At 45.2% G+C, this 15,017-nt stretch overlaps 1 protein-coding gene across 1 annotated transcript in view; it reads right to left on the reverse strand.

Annotated features, from left to right (window-relative positions):
• The window catches only part of LOC8050822 (kynureninase), a 59,692-nt gene extending 50,226 nt beyond the window's left edge, over positions 1-9,466 (reverse strand). Inside the window, exon 1 of the mRNA XM_040210077.3 lies at positions 9,207-9,466. The gene's annotated coding sequence lies outside the window, so the exon portion shown is untranslated. The remainder of the gene's footprint in view (positions 1-9,206) is intronic.
• Positions 9,467-15,017: the final 5,551 nt, after the last annotated feature.

Below are 15,017 nucleotides of genomic sequence, written 5' to 3' on the forward strand. Positions count from 1 at the left end.
ACGCTTTCCGTGCGTCGCTGTGTTCCCTCTTAAAGGTCACGTGACACTGACACGGCCTCCGATTGGCTCCGATGGCTCGTAACATCCGCTGCGCTTAAACGTGAGATGAAACTGAGTATAGCAACTGGTTTCATTGTTGCTGAAGCACCGCGATGAATAGGTCACGCATATAGTTAAGACTCCTGATGAGCAGCGAGGATACAAGGAGCGGCAAAGGGAAAAGAAACGGCAATCCGACCAGCGGCAGCGTGCTGCGACTGGCGGCGGCATTTCGTATAGTGCAGGAGGCAATCGCTGCTGGTGATACCACTGCTTCGCTGACTAACCACCTTCTCAGCGTGGATGGGAGCATCAATTTTTTTGTTGCTAGTATGAATTATGGCTTTTGGGCTTCTTTACGTACCACTTGGGTACTTCTGCCACTAAATGTTTTGTCTTTTTTTACTGTATTATAGCCTAGGACATTTACTTTTATAATTGTGGTATTTGGCGCGTCTATTGCCGCTACAATTATTCCATCATCCATGATTTTCCTGTTTAGATTATCGTATCTGTAACCCCTGCTTAAGTGCATTTTTTTTTTTTGCAGATTAGTTTTATACTTATTTCTTTTTTGCATGATACCTTTGGCATGTTGTAATGCACGCTATGACAGTAATTGTGTTTAACTTGAATAGCTCGAATGTCATATGTATACTCGTATGTAGCATATGCGTATGTGTATAGGTTGTCAAATTGTAATAGAAACTGACTAAAAAAAAAAGCCTTGAAAGATTGAGTAATGATGTTTGTGCAGGTGTGTGATACGCCCGGGAGGACATAATACAGGGATATAATTGTTACGATGAGTCTAATAATTCACTAAAATATGTTAATAAACTTTTTAATTAATGAAAGGAAACATATGGTTTCAATTAGAAACTCACTGAGCGTCATCGAAAACCACTCCATCAGTCACTTTTGGCAGAATTTAGAGAACACGTTCTCTAAATCTATCCAAAAGTGACTGATGTAGTGGTTTTAATTGTCACTCATCGAGTTCCTAATTAAAACCGAGTGTTCATTTTTACCAAATAAGAAGTGAATGAACAAATTTTAGCTACTTACTCGACTTATCGTGACCGATCAACCCCCTGTATAGTGTCCCCCTGGTCATATAGCACACCTGAACAAACATCATTACTCTATGTTTCACGATTTTTTTTTTAATGAATACGTTTGATGTAAAATTTAACGTTGAGTAATGCGAATTCTTGGGCGAGTTGGTACTGAAACTTGGAGAACATAGTAGCGCTTCAGGAGAGGGACGAAGAGTAGGGACGAGACAACACAATGCGCTAACTTCAACTGGTTTCCACTCAAAGTCAACTGGTTTAATCGTCAGATAATCAAGAGTATAAATACTCTGCGTTATCATGCCATTCAACCAACCCCATGCCACACCAATGTTCGCAAGAACTGTGTCTCTTTGTCGCCCAAATCGATCGACGCCACGCTGACACATCGATACCCGTTTTTTTTTTTGTTTTTTTTTTCAGATTTGTTTCTATAATTTTCTTTGCCCTCTTATTTCTATGTTTTCTAATAACAGCGCACAAATTCAATTCAGGTTTGCACCCACGTTCATGGCAGAGCATTGACAAATGACCGTCACGCTGTCCGCTCACTTTTTGGTTGTGTTGGCGCAATCTATCATTTAGAAAATCTTCCCGTCTCTCCCATGCACGTACTTTTTACCGTACGACAGCAGGATCTGATAGACGAATCTTTCTGCGCATTCTACAAACGGGCTGCGATGCTTTTTCACGCAGCCAACCGGTGGTTGCGGGAAGGGTCCGTCAGTTTGCATAACTTGGGAAGTTTTTTTCCTGCGCAGAAAAAACCAGCCGAGCATTTACGCGGTTTACTATCTTTTTGAGATTGTGTGAGGTTTTGTGCATGTAAGGCACAACCGACACTCTTCGTTTCTTCGGAGCCATATCTTGATCTGGACTCGCTACTACTCGTAGCTTCTTTAAAACCTTTTCCGCAACCGACACAAATTTAACACCTTCTATATAATGTGTATTTCTATAAGCTGTCGTCGTACCACTTTGACCAAGTTTCAGGGACCTTGGAACTAGTCACGTTGCAAACTACCAACTGTTTTTCCGATGCCCTTGCCCTCTACAAGTTAGTGTCGACTCCACCAAACACTTAAATACATTTCACTGCGCAGTATGTCTAAAAACAGCCAATTAACATAAAAACAAGCAAAAAAAAAAAAAAAAAGCAGGCAATTACGCGCGGTGCCAACTGTGCCACGCTCATGTACACTATACGCGACGCAGTTGGCGGGAGCACCGTATCGGTATATTTTACGTAAACTTGCGTGGAGGCAGCGCGCACCAAATTTTAGTTGGGAGAAGCTCGGCCTTCAGCCACGGCCGGATTATAGAGTGGAAAAGTCCGGCTGTGCTTCAGCACACATTCGTTAGCTTCGTCGGTGTTCGGCTGCGCGAGCGCCAAACATCGAAGGTATGCGGAGGGCAAGTTCGTCTGCTTCGTTTGCAGGGGTTCTGGTGACGTCAGAAGGCCGAGCTCCGATTGGCTCTGATTGAAGAATAGTGGGTAGACCTCAAGGCAGCTTGCTTCGAGGTCTACCCACTATCCTTTCAATCAGAGCCAATCAAAGCTCGGCTCTTCGCATAGGAGGTATTCACTGGACGCCATATTTGAGGGCGATGTTTAGAGCGCATGCTCACAACGAGCTCGCATTAATAGCCTGCTAAGACCGGCAACCTTGATGGTGCTAAATGCACCCTCCGAAAGGACTGCGGAAGCTCGCCGTCAGTCAGCACGCGCTCAGCCGCAGCGCACACGGATATGGCCGCCAGTGAATACTTCCTATAGAAGGCTCGCGCTGAAGTGTGAGCTTCGAGTGGCATTCGGTTGAAACCTTTCTCGCACTTTACACACGAGCTTTCGGGAACTATGACCAATAGGTGTATATTCGTGCGCAGCACCACTCGACAAGAAGCTGCTTTTTGTCGCGCGGTATATAATTTCAAGGAGTAAAGCGGATATTTTCTTTCAGTCATTTCCTTCGCAAACCTTTGTGACGTAGTAGTCACGAGCACCACATTGCTGGCATTGTCGCGGGATGCCGATATTCACATGCGGCTCATATAGGTTGAACACGAGCATCGCGTGAGCACTCGCTATGGGCTCGTGACAACAAATTGCATCGACAAGCATTCGGGATGGTGGCTATTGTGTCCAATCGCTGCAATGTCGGGAATGGTCGAATACTATAGGGGGTTTTCGTAGATCGTTTCCGCCGTCCGGCAACGCTGTTCGCAACCCACTACGCGATCCGGATTTCTTCGGCCAAGTCTAGCGGCGTGCAAGCGCAGTAGCGGTCTCTTTGTTGCGGAGAGCTTAGTGGAGGGAGGGACGCGGTTTACGAAAACTCCCTAATGGGGACTTTTAGCGAACCGTTACCGTGTTCCGCGTACAGCACTCGCCCTTAAAAGCATGCTTCAAATGCTCCGGTAGTGCGGTCTGCGGAACAGGGTAACGGTTTGCTCAAAGTCCCTATTAACAATGTCTGGAACTCAACACGTGGCAGGCGCCACGTTCGCTTTGCGCGCGGTGCAGCGGCCGCTGTCCGGAGTTCAGCTTTTACACGTGCCAACCGACGAAGAGGTTCTGCCAGGCTCGTAACTTTTCAACTCGTCGTCAGATCCGGCTCGACAGGAAGGTTTTCTTTTTGTTTTTGTTTTAATCTGTATTTTTTGCGAGTGCTTCCTGCTCACGCAGCTGGGGCATTGGTGGCTAGGCTCTCGTCGGATATTGTACTACTACACTGTACTCCGTTTTACGCGTGCACATGGATCGACGCCGGTGTACAGCCACCGGTGTCGATCCATGGCTCGCGGAGCGTGTCCCGCGACCTTGCGGTTTCGCAGAGAGACACGGGGTCACGTGGTCACATCGTAAGCTAAGGTCACCGTGTAAAAAACAGTAAAGAGAGAGTTTTACGGGACCGTTTTTGCACATACAATATGGGACGATCGGCCCTCCGGTTGAAACTGCGCATGCTGCATGCCCCACTATAGAGCCCCTGCCGGGGCCCTAGCGGGACCTGGAGTATCGTTAAATAAAAAAAATAAAAAAAAAAAGACTCACACATGCTCAGTTCATGCTGGAGAGCCCATCGCACCTTATCAGATGTGCAAACACGGTTTCCTAAACTGTAGTAAAGGCCGGTTCACAAAGTACCGTTCGCTTACCATGGCGTTATTTTACGGGAGGTAACGTCTGCTTACGTCGAGGATCATCCAGACATCCGTGCTTCGTATAGGAAGCGTGGAAACAAGTTCAGTAAGTATGCAAGGCGCAAGTTCGCGTGTTTCAAAAAAAGGGAATTGGTGCGTGCATGTTTAGGCAGCTTGAACTGAAGTTAGTTTGCCTGGACGGGCGACTTGTCTCTGAGCTGTAGATGAGCAATTTAGCCAGTGCGGTACAACCGCTAACCTGGGGTCTTTAACGTGTGCACCACGTGACAGTGGTGTACTTCATGTGTGTATAGTGTGTAAATGTATAAATATATAACAGAATAGCTACAGTGTTATTTGTTTTCTAAATTTGACCTTGAGGGGAGTACCGATAAAAACATCAGATGCATAAACATTCACGTAACCATTTTTAAATTTTTCTCTTAATTCCTCCTGTGTACATGTCAAAACCTCTCCGCTATGAAGGTGTGCATTTTTCACCAAAGTATGAGTCTGCACTGCGACAAGGCGAGATTCTTGCGACCGGGGTGTTACACCACCACGTAGATAAGCAAAAGGCCTCCGCACCGTCATCACAGCCAAATCGATTGAGGCCTGAGATTGGGCACGAGTGCTGCGTCAGTGTTCGGCCGGGGCTCGTGTTCCATCAGCGCGTCGAAGGTCGGACTCGGGCCCAGTAGCCGAGTTAGCGCCATCCGACTGTGATGACGTTTCATGAAGGAAGAGGAGGCGATGCCGAGGCTTTGATTATTCTAGATGGTGTTGGGTGTTAGCGCGATTAATGCGATTGCGGAGTCTGCTCCGTGGGTTTCGCTTCTCGGCAGCGCAGTGCACATGCGGAGAAGCGCACTGAACAAAGCCAATTCATTCCAATGGTGACTTTACGAGTGCTTTGAAATGTTCGACTGGCGTAAACGACTTTATTTTCGCGAGCTTGATATTTCATACACTTTGTGAAGTGTCAGTTTTGGAAATACTTTGTGGGAACAAAATTTCACAATGAGGAGTAATGTTCAATGTATTCGTAGCCATGGGGTTACTTATTTGCATGACCAATTTGAAGCAATTTCGATAAACTCGCAAAAACTAAGCCTTTGCAAAAATTAAGCCGTTTACAGTAGTACAATTAATGTTGAAACCAATATCAAATACCGTATAATACTAAACTGCTATAAGAAAATTTTAATATTAGCACAGCCCTGAAAAATGGCCATTTGCAGATGTTTTCGCTGTGGCCTTCATCAATCCATATGGGCTTCAAATGTAGCAGCTGCAGCCTTGAATCTGGAAAAGGCTATTGTTTGTCACACATTTTCTTAATGGTGCCTAAGGTTTGATGTAATAAATGGTGTGCCCTGCAGTGAACACTATTACCTGTAGCATAGCCCTGGGCATGCAAAGAAGGCACACCAGCAATGTCTAACATATCAGACTTTCAGAAATGCTATTGTCCGATTTTCCTCACCCTTTTGTCAGGATGAAGCTGTTACTACCTTTCTTGCTTTCCTCTCATAGTGGTCCTTTGAGCGAGTTATGTGCCGTTATATCATAGGGTGGCATAGGGTAATTTTCTCTTCTCTTTTCCCGCAGGATGTAATGGCGCACCATCATCACCAAGGAGAGTGTACAGTGAGGAAGCTCGGAAACTTGAATAAAGTGATAAGTAATCTTTCAATTTTTGTCTTTATAATTACGTGAAGAACACTGATCATAATGGCTGTATGCTACACATACATACTTTCAGCTGAAAAATGCAATCCACCTTTTCTTTATTGCTTTTCTCATACAGTTTCAGAAGACGCTGGTACGTCATTTTCACGAGGAATGTTTGGAAATAGAGCTGCCAAAGATTTTCTCGTAATTTTCACGTATAAAGCCGCAAATAAAAATGACGACTTTCCTAGTCAATTTAGAAAAACGACACTACGTTATTTTCACGAGGGAAGATTTGAAAACGATTCAATCGTCATTTTCACGTCTACGCTCGTAAACTAAGAATGCGGTGCCTCGTTTTTTTTACAACTTTTCCCACATAATTTCAAAAAATGATCGTACGTTATTTTGACGGGAAATGTTTGGAAATAGAGCTGCCAGAACTTTCCTCGTAAATTTCACGACTCATTTTTAAGAGTGTACATATAGAACAGGCCAATGAAGAGCGTTCTAACAACAACGACAGCAGTATGGTGATACACGACCGCAGGCCGGTACGAAGCTCATCCAGATCGATACGGGCAGAAGTGGGGATTGAACCCAGGAATCCTGGGTTTCAGGATCCCTGGATAGCTCGGAGCACGTGGAGCGAAAGCTGGTGTGCGCTAGCCCACTGTGCCTCCGATCCTCCTTCCTCTTGCACAGAAGCTGCGATTACGTCAAAACGCCAAGCTCTTATACGTAGCTTGCAAGTTTCGCCATTGCTGGGTACTGACAGTTGCGTTCGGAGCGACCACTACGCTACTGATTTCTTCGAGCTACAACTTCTGCGGTGTGAAACTAACACAGGGAACCGAACGCTCACGGCGCATAAAATACTGGCATGTGCGCAAATGGCATCACATAAAAACTATATACTGACTGATTGAAAAAAAAAAGGATAGTGGGTAGACCCTAGGCAATCTAGCATTGAGGTCTACCCACTAGCCTTTTAATCAAATCCAATCTGAGCGCGGAGTCGTTCTGACGTCACCTCAACTCCTGCGCAAGAAACGACTACTTGCTCTGCGCATGGCTTTGCACGCGACATTCGAAGCACGGATGTACCGGCGACTCATAACGTAACAAGGGTGTTTTGGGGACGAAGAATAAGCAGGCGGAGACTATGGTTTGCTCAGCCAAGACTGAATCTATTCTGCAACGCGCGCGCAACCACGCCTCAGCACGCTCTCCCTCGAGCACATCGGCGCCCAAGTTGGCAGCGCTGGGCGCGCCACGGCTCCCTCTTCGGAGAAGGCCATCTTGGCCGAAAGGTGGAGCCAGCATGCTAAGGTTCGGGCTGGCGAGGTTTGAAATGCTTAAAGGCCGACGACCAGTTCGCGCTTTCCACGTTTCCCTCGCTTCCTCCTCTCCCTCCTCCTACCCTGTCCACCGTTGCCTGTTTCCTCCTCCCCTATGGTGAGGAGGATGTTCTGCCTTGCAGAATCTCGAGTCTGGTAGTCGGCCTTTAAGCCGATCGACATGCACGACATGCCGACGGCGGTTGCGACGGTCAGATGAAGGCTGTTCAGGCTCCACGAGGTAGTTAACGGGGGATGTTTGGCAAATAACTCGATTACGGTCCTTGGTATTTTGGAAGGAGTGTTTCGGAGAGCCCAAGTTGGTGGATAAGAAACTGTATGAGTACGGGGTCATCCGCATTATATTGGTGATCGTGATGTCGGACATCATAAGAGCGTTTGGAGGCTTGTTGATGGAGTAATGTGTGTGTACGGGCGAGTTGACGGCAAGCGTCTGCACGGTAGGAGGCTTGTGAATTGGTATCCTCGTCGAGAATGTCAGACGGGTATGAAATAATAGTGTCCAGTGTGGTAGAAGGCTCACGGCCGTGCAGGAAATAAAAGGGTGAGAATCCAGTCGTGGATTCAACGCTCGAGTTTTAGGCAAATGTGACAATATATACTATATATATATAGGGTGTTTTTTTTATTCTTGCAGATTTGTTTAATAAAAAAACATTAAATCTACACTTATGCAGTTTGTGCGAGTGAGCTATGCGCCCAGGAGGACATTATGTGGGTGGCTAATCTTTGCGATACGTCGGCTAATTAAATAAAATTCACTAATTAACTTTTTAATTAGTGAAAATAGACATATGGTTCCAATTAGAAACTTGCTGAGCGTCGTCCGAAACCCCTAAATCAGTTATTTTCAGAAAGACTTTCAGCGCATGAGAAGCGCAGTAATGCGCTGAAGATACCATTCGCGGAGCAGGTACAAGGCTAGCGGTTTCGGTAAGGCGCCCGCGCAATTTTTCCGTCTCTTATATAGCCCCGGGAGGCCGAAGGCTTGGGTATATAACTGAGAAGAAAAAAACCCTTGGTGGAAACAGCAACAACGGACGATTTATTCTTATATATATATATCGAGTGTTCCATTTTCATTCGAACACATTTATTACAAAAAATCCGTCAAAGATGTACTAATACAGTTGGGGCAGGTGAGTTATACGGCCAGGGGGGCATCATAGAGATGGCTAATCTTTGCGATAAGTCCGATAATTGACTACACTTCTTAATTAACTTTTAATTAGTAAAAAGAATCATATGGTTTCAATATACATATTATGAAAGTGAATGCAGAGATTGGTTTTCGACGCGCCACACGCGCGCGCCTTCCCCGTATAAAAGACTCGAAGTAAATAACCAAAATAAAGCGTTGACGAACGCGCGTGCAAGATGCCCTTTGTTTTAGGTATTTTCTTTTGAAAAGTTACTACTGCTTACGCCAGCACGTGCGACGCGTGGAACACCAATACCTGCATTCTCCTTGTTGCTTGAGTAATTTGGCAATAGGTCTATTAAAAACATGCTGAGCACAATCGAAAACCTCTACATCAGTCAATTTTAGAACAACTTGAAACTCGTAGGAAATTGGGGGGGGGGGGGGGGGGGGGTGCACCAAAGTTATGACTCGTGCAGTAGGCGTAAAGTTAGCAGTGGCAAAACGCGGATGATTATATCTATACATATATATGCGAACGTGTTCTATACCTCGGAGCGGCGACAAACCACCGTTTCGCTGGGAAACCTGTCGCGCTCCGAGGCGTCTAGGAAGGTTCTCTCTTGGGTTCTTTCCACGAGCCCTGATTACCTTCAAAGCTATTACTACAAAGCGGGTTACACGTAATTCGATCATTTGTCCTTCGAAGTACTTTACGGGCGCTTCGAAGCGAGCAGACGGCGAGGCGGATGGCGGGGCGAATTCACTTACGTCAACCGGGAGCTTGCACGGTAAAAAGTCCGCACGCCGTCCTCTGACCTCCAACGCTGGCGGCCGCAGCAGCGATCTCTGCTCGCACCGCCGTCACGTCCGTGCGCGTCGCGACTTCTCTCTGACAGCGGCGTGTAATTGCTTTATTGTGAGCGCGCGGTGAATAAAGCGTCGGGCGTCTGCGCGACGACTCCGGGCTCGACGATAAAGCCGCAGCTCGTTCGAGGACCGAGGGAAGCGAGCCAGTTAGTGCCTCATTCAGCGAAGGAGCGTTTTTGCGCTATCCCCCCCACTTTTTTTTCCCACAACCCCCCGATAGCCAGTGACCAAAGCGCCAGGTGCGCATACACGATTGGCCCTCTGCTCACCTCCTCGTCTACTTTACAACGCCTACAAACACACACACGCAGCGCGTCGACGAACGCGCTGCTCGACGCGTCTCGGAAATCGCCGTTGCGAGGCGTTTGGCCAGAGAACGCGCGGGTTTACCACGAGCACCCTGGCACGAGCCTCTCACTTCAAAGCCTGTCATCTCGGGATTCTGTTGAACTCGAACATGTGCTTCGATATTAGAACAATCAGAACCTGGAACTCGGATTTTAAAAAGGGTGGATTAGATCGGCTAATTAGGCGACGTTTCCGAGTCACGACCAACGAGCTTGAGTAAACTTAGAGCGGTAAACCAGCGGCCAAAAATGCCCCCCCCCCCCCCCCCCCCCCGGTTGCCGCCATCTTGCCTGTTTGCCACATTAGTGATCACGTGACGTTGCGATGGCTGTGCCCAAAGGTGGGCGAGATCAGATTGGCCAGATCACGGTCAGCAGATGGGCACTCTGGGGCTGCGTTCCCATCTTACTCGAATGGGTGCGCTGTTCCGGCGGATCAAGTCACGTGACAAGACAGATGCAGCAATGCTGGACGCGGGTAGGTTTTCGAACGCAACGGGTGCGAGACCTTCATCGAGGAGTGAGATAGAAGCTGCGTTCGATTTACCTGCGCCTCCTGCACCCGTGTAGAAAAGTGTAGGGTGGTGTACTTCCGGTCGTATCTCAATACACACACCGGAAGTAGGCTGCCCTACACTTTTCTGCACCGGTGAAGGAGGTGCAAGTAAATCGGACGCAACTTTATCTCACTCCTGGCTGAAGGTCTCGTACCCGTTGCGTTCGAAAACGTACCCGCGTCGAGCATTGCTGCATCTGTCTTGTCAGGTGACGTGATCCGCCGGAAGAACTCGGATCCATTCGAGTATACTATTGGAACGCAGCCCCAGAGTGCCCGTCTGCTGACCGTGATCTGGCCAATCTGATCTGGCCCACCTCTGGGCGCAGCCATCGTAACGTCACGTGATCACAAATGTGGCGAACAGGCAAGATGGCGGCAACCGGGGGGGGGGGGGGGAGGGGGGGGGTGCCATTTTCGCTGCAGGCAGTGGGTTCCGATTTACCGCTCTAAGGTAGTAAGACTCAAGCTCGTTGGTCACGACACGTGATCCATCTTGGTGCTTATAGCTGATTCGGGTGGTCCTTTCCTGGCCAAATATTTAGCTATATCTTGGAGGAATTTCAAAACACGCTTGCCAAACTTGTACAGTCCAGTGAGCAGTATCAACGGGAAAATGCAACCAAACTTTTTACCATTGTAGATGGGGTGAAAAACCTAGCTGAAGCAGTGACTCATTTAGAAAAAAAAAGTTAGAGGACTTGGCATGGGTTCAGAACGACGTTGTCGGTGTCCAAGCAAAAATAGCTTCTCTGGAAAATGAAGTCAAATCGATATCCGCCACCTGTAACCGTTTTAGTAGTCTCCAACCAGTTTGGACGCGCTGGATAACAGACAACGCCGGAATAACCTGATATTCAAGGGTCTTCCAGAAGAAGACAAAGAATCGTGGAACAAATCTGAGCAAATCGGGAATAACTGTATTCGAAAGCACCTTGAAATTGAGGCTGCAGAATTCGAGCGCGCGCACCGATTGGGGAGAAAGCGGGGGGACTACCCTCGTCCGATCATTGTTAACTTCCGTAGCTTTAAAAAGAAGCAGAAAATCCTTGAAAATGCGTCAAAGCTGAAAAAAAAACTCGAGAATGAGCGTGTTTCGATAGATGAAGACTACCTAACATTTGTCATGCTCGAAAAATGCTATGGGAGTACGGCAAGCCTCTCCATTCGGCCCAGACCCGTGTGCGCCTTGTTTTCGACAAGCTTTTCGTTGGCGATCGTATGTTCTTTTACAATAAAGAATCGGGTGATGGTGAATGAACAGGAAAGAACAAGCTCTGTGCTTACACCAGCTGAATCATGACGTCGCGCAAAGGAGCGCTTTTCGGGAACTGTGTCTTCTCTTGTCGCTAATTTTAGCAGTCCTGTTTCCAAGCAAGAAGCTAGAACTTTTCTGTTCAATCGAAATCTGTAAACTGCATGTCATACTTGGAACGGAAACTTGGCTTTGCAGTAATATTGATAACCGTAAGCTTGTTTTAGATACAGATTATCCGCTTTATTGGAAAGACCGGTTGCATTCAAAAGGTGGAGGGGTGCTTATCGTTGTTAAAAAAATGTTTCCACTCTGTCCCTGTCGAATTAAAAACCGATCTGGAACTGGTCTGGGTTCGCGTTAAGTTTTTGTTTTCTTATGTCCTGCATGGTTGGTGTATGCTACAAGCCGCCGCACGTTACCGTTGATTTTGTCCGTGATTTTTGTATTAACCTTGATGATGTTATTTCTCGTTACCCCGGATATCTTGTATTTCTTAAAGGAGATTTTAATTATCCCGGAATTGACTGGATTTCTTGTGAACCGATACCAGACTGCAGACATGTTTCCGAGTGCATAGAGTTCCTGAATGTTTTTAAATCTCTTTACCTTTCTCAAGTTGTGCTTAAGCCTACCCGAGGAACCTCCATTCTAGACCTATTTTTTACGACTGCCCCTGACATAATTTCATTTCATTTCATTTATTTCATTTATTTACCTTGAGGACACGTGTCCGGGTATTACACAAGGGTGGGTAAGTTAAAAAAACACTTGTTTGAACACAAAAGCAAAAATTAAAAAAAAAAACACGGTACAAATGTTAAATGGCAATAACAAGTTAACTAAGTTTACATAATTAAGCGCGTAAATGTTCTTGAAGAGACTAGTGATCATAAAATGGTGGTAATCGAAGTCGAAATGGCAACTCAGCACTCCCGAAACCAGTTTAAAGAAATTTATGACTATTCAAAGGCGAAAACTAATGAAATAAACACAGTTATGAGGATCTTTTTAGATAACTTTGAGCGGTCATTCCGCTCACGATCCGTTGAAGAAAACTGGTCCGCATTTAAAAATCAACTGAATTGTATTCTCAACGACTTCATTCCAAGAATAAAAATTACGAACAACTCTTTACGTCCGTGGTTTTCTAAAAAACGCAAGTCTCTTCTTAACAAAAAGAAACGCTTGTACAACAGGGCCATGGAAAGCAACGATAGTCTATCTTGCGACTTGTATAATTCCCATTCGTGCTCTCGAAATTAAGAAAAAAAAAAAAAAAAGCTAAAACAACTTTCTACAGAGATGACTTGCTAACTATTTTAATATATGTTTTAGTGAAGTTTTCACCAACGAATCGTTTCCGTTACCTTCTTGTGAATTGACTTATGACCACGCTTTTTTGGAAAAGATCAATGTTTGTGCACGTGGTATAGGAAAAATCATCGAAGGCCTTCCTTATCGTTCTTCGCCAGGCATAGATGGCATTACCACTAAATTATTGGGAATTACGCAGCCATTTTCTAGCAACATACTAGCTTTGTTGTATCAGCAATCCCTCGAAGGAGGGCATTTTCCGAATGACTGGAAGCATGCAAAAATTATTCCTGTTCACAAGTCCGGTGACACGTCATGCTGAAATAACTACAGACCTATATTGTTAACGAGCATCCCCTGTAAAATTTTAGAGCATATCATATAGAGTCATATTATTAATTTTATTTTGGAAAATAACATTCTTTCTGAGCGACAAAATGGCTTTAGAAAAGGCAAATCGTACGAAACGCAACTCTTCGAGCTTGTAACTGATCTTTATGAAAACGTTCATTCGCTCCAACAGAGCGACATCATATTTCTAGACTTTTCTCGGTCATTTGACTGCGTACCACACCAGCGGTTATTACAAAAACTGGAAACGTTGAGTATAGACCACTCACTTATATTTCGGATTTGACAATTCCTTACGAATAGAACCTAATCCGTTGCAGTTTCTAATCAGTTATCATCAAGCACCTGGCGTGCCCCAGGGCTCCATGCTGGGACCCCTTATTTTTTCTTATTTATATAAATGATCTCCCTGTTAACATTTCTTCAACGATTCGACTCTTCGCTAACGATTGTGTGCTGTATAAAAAGATAGTACAGGCCTGCGACACCTGTACACTTCAAAGCGATCTGAACTTTATTGCTTCATGGTGCAACAGGTGGCAGATGCGAATTAATATCGACAAAACAAAATGTATGACTGTGACAACAAAGGAATCATCAATGAGTTGCAACTACACTATCAATGATGTCCCTCTGGAAGAGGTAAATAAATATAAATATCTGGGTGCTTTCATTTCCGACGATCATATTAACTACATAGTTGGAAAAGCCAATCGTTCCTTGGGATTCATCAGACGGAAATTGTATTTAGCTCCCCCTGAAACTCGTTTACTAACTTTTACATCCTTTGTCAGATCTCAGCTTGAGTACGCCAGCATCATATGGTCTCCCCACCAGGATTACCTAATTGCCAAATTAGAAAAAATTCAAAACAAAGCCGCGCGCTTCATATATAGTGACTATTCACCTTACACGAGCGTTTCAGCGTTGAAAGGGCTAACTTACCCTTATTAGACGCCAGGCGCAAAGTCTCCCGTCTGGCGTTCATCCACAATATTTATTACTTTGATATTAACTTTAAGGAACGCTTATTGCCTCCCCCTCATCGCATCTTTCCCAGACATAATCATCCTCACAACATTCGCTTACCAAATTGTCGCACGAACCAATTTCGCAACTCGCCATTACAGCTTGCCATTACAGAATGGAACTCATTGCCCCACCACTTTGTAAATATAACCGATAAAAATGAATTCAAATGTACATGTGAACGTTTGCTCCACTTTTCCCAGGAATGAGTCGTAAGATGGTGTCCTTTTTGTTTTTCATGTGCGAAAATAGTTTAATTTTTTTTCCTGTAGCCTGGTTGGCACGATGCTCCCTGTTTGTGTACGAGTGTTCTTTTTTTGAGTGGGTATATTATGTTATTTTTGTTTGTGTACGAGTGTACTTTTTCTTGAGTGGGTATATTTGCATTGTTTCTTGTCTTTAAGCAAATATATACGAAATTTATTATTGTAATATTTCTTGTCAGAAACGTGTACTCCTTCCTGATACAATGTCCGAAAGGGCGCTTCGAAGTATATTAAAAAATAAATAAATAAATCTTCGGCGAGTGTGTTCGCGTGATCAAAGGCTGCCGCCCTCTTCGGGTGGCGCTTTTCATGCTCGAGCCGGCAATTTGCAGGCACAATATTTGCCCGAGCTCCGAGTTGTCGGACTGCTTGTTCTGCCAAACTGTCTTTGGTATCGTCATGTGCGAATCGGGAAACAATGTTCGCCGATAGCGGGTTTGAATCGCGAACGAAGCCATTAAGAAAATAGAGCAAAAACAACAAATGTAAAGATAATTAATGCTTTAAAGGAAATAAAATATTTGGCAAGAATTCGTTTAGCTTGTGCAAAGTCAGTTTGCTTTTGGGCATGCTTTTGTTTTGTTTTTTTCT

The sequence above is a fragment of the Ixodes scapularis genome, unplaced genomic scaffold, assembly GCF_016920785.2.
Source record: "Ixodes scapularis isolate PalLabHiFi unplaced genomic scaffold, ASM1692078v2 PGA_scaffold2__306_contigs__length_199485367, whole genome shotgun sequence".
Taxonomy (NCBI): Eukaryota; Metazoa; Arthropoda; class Arachnida; order Ixodida; family Ixodidae; genus Ixodes; species Ixodes scapularis.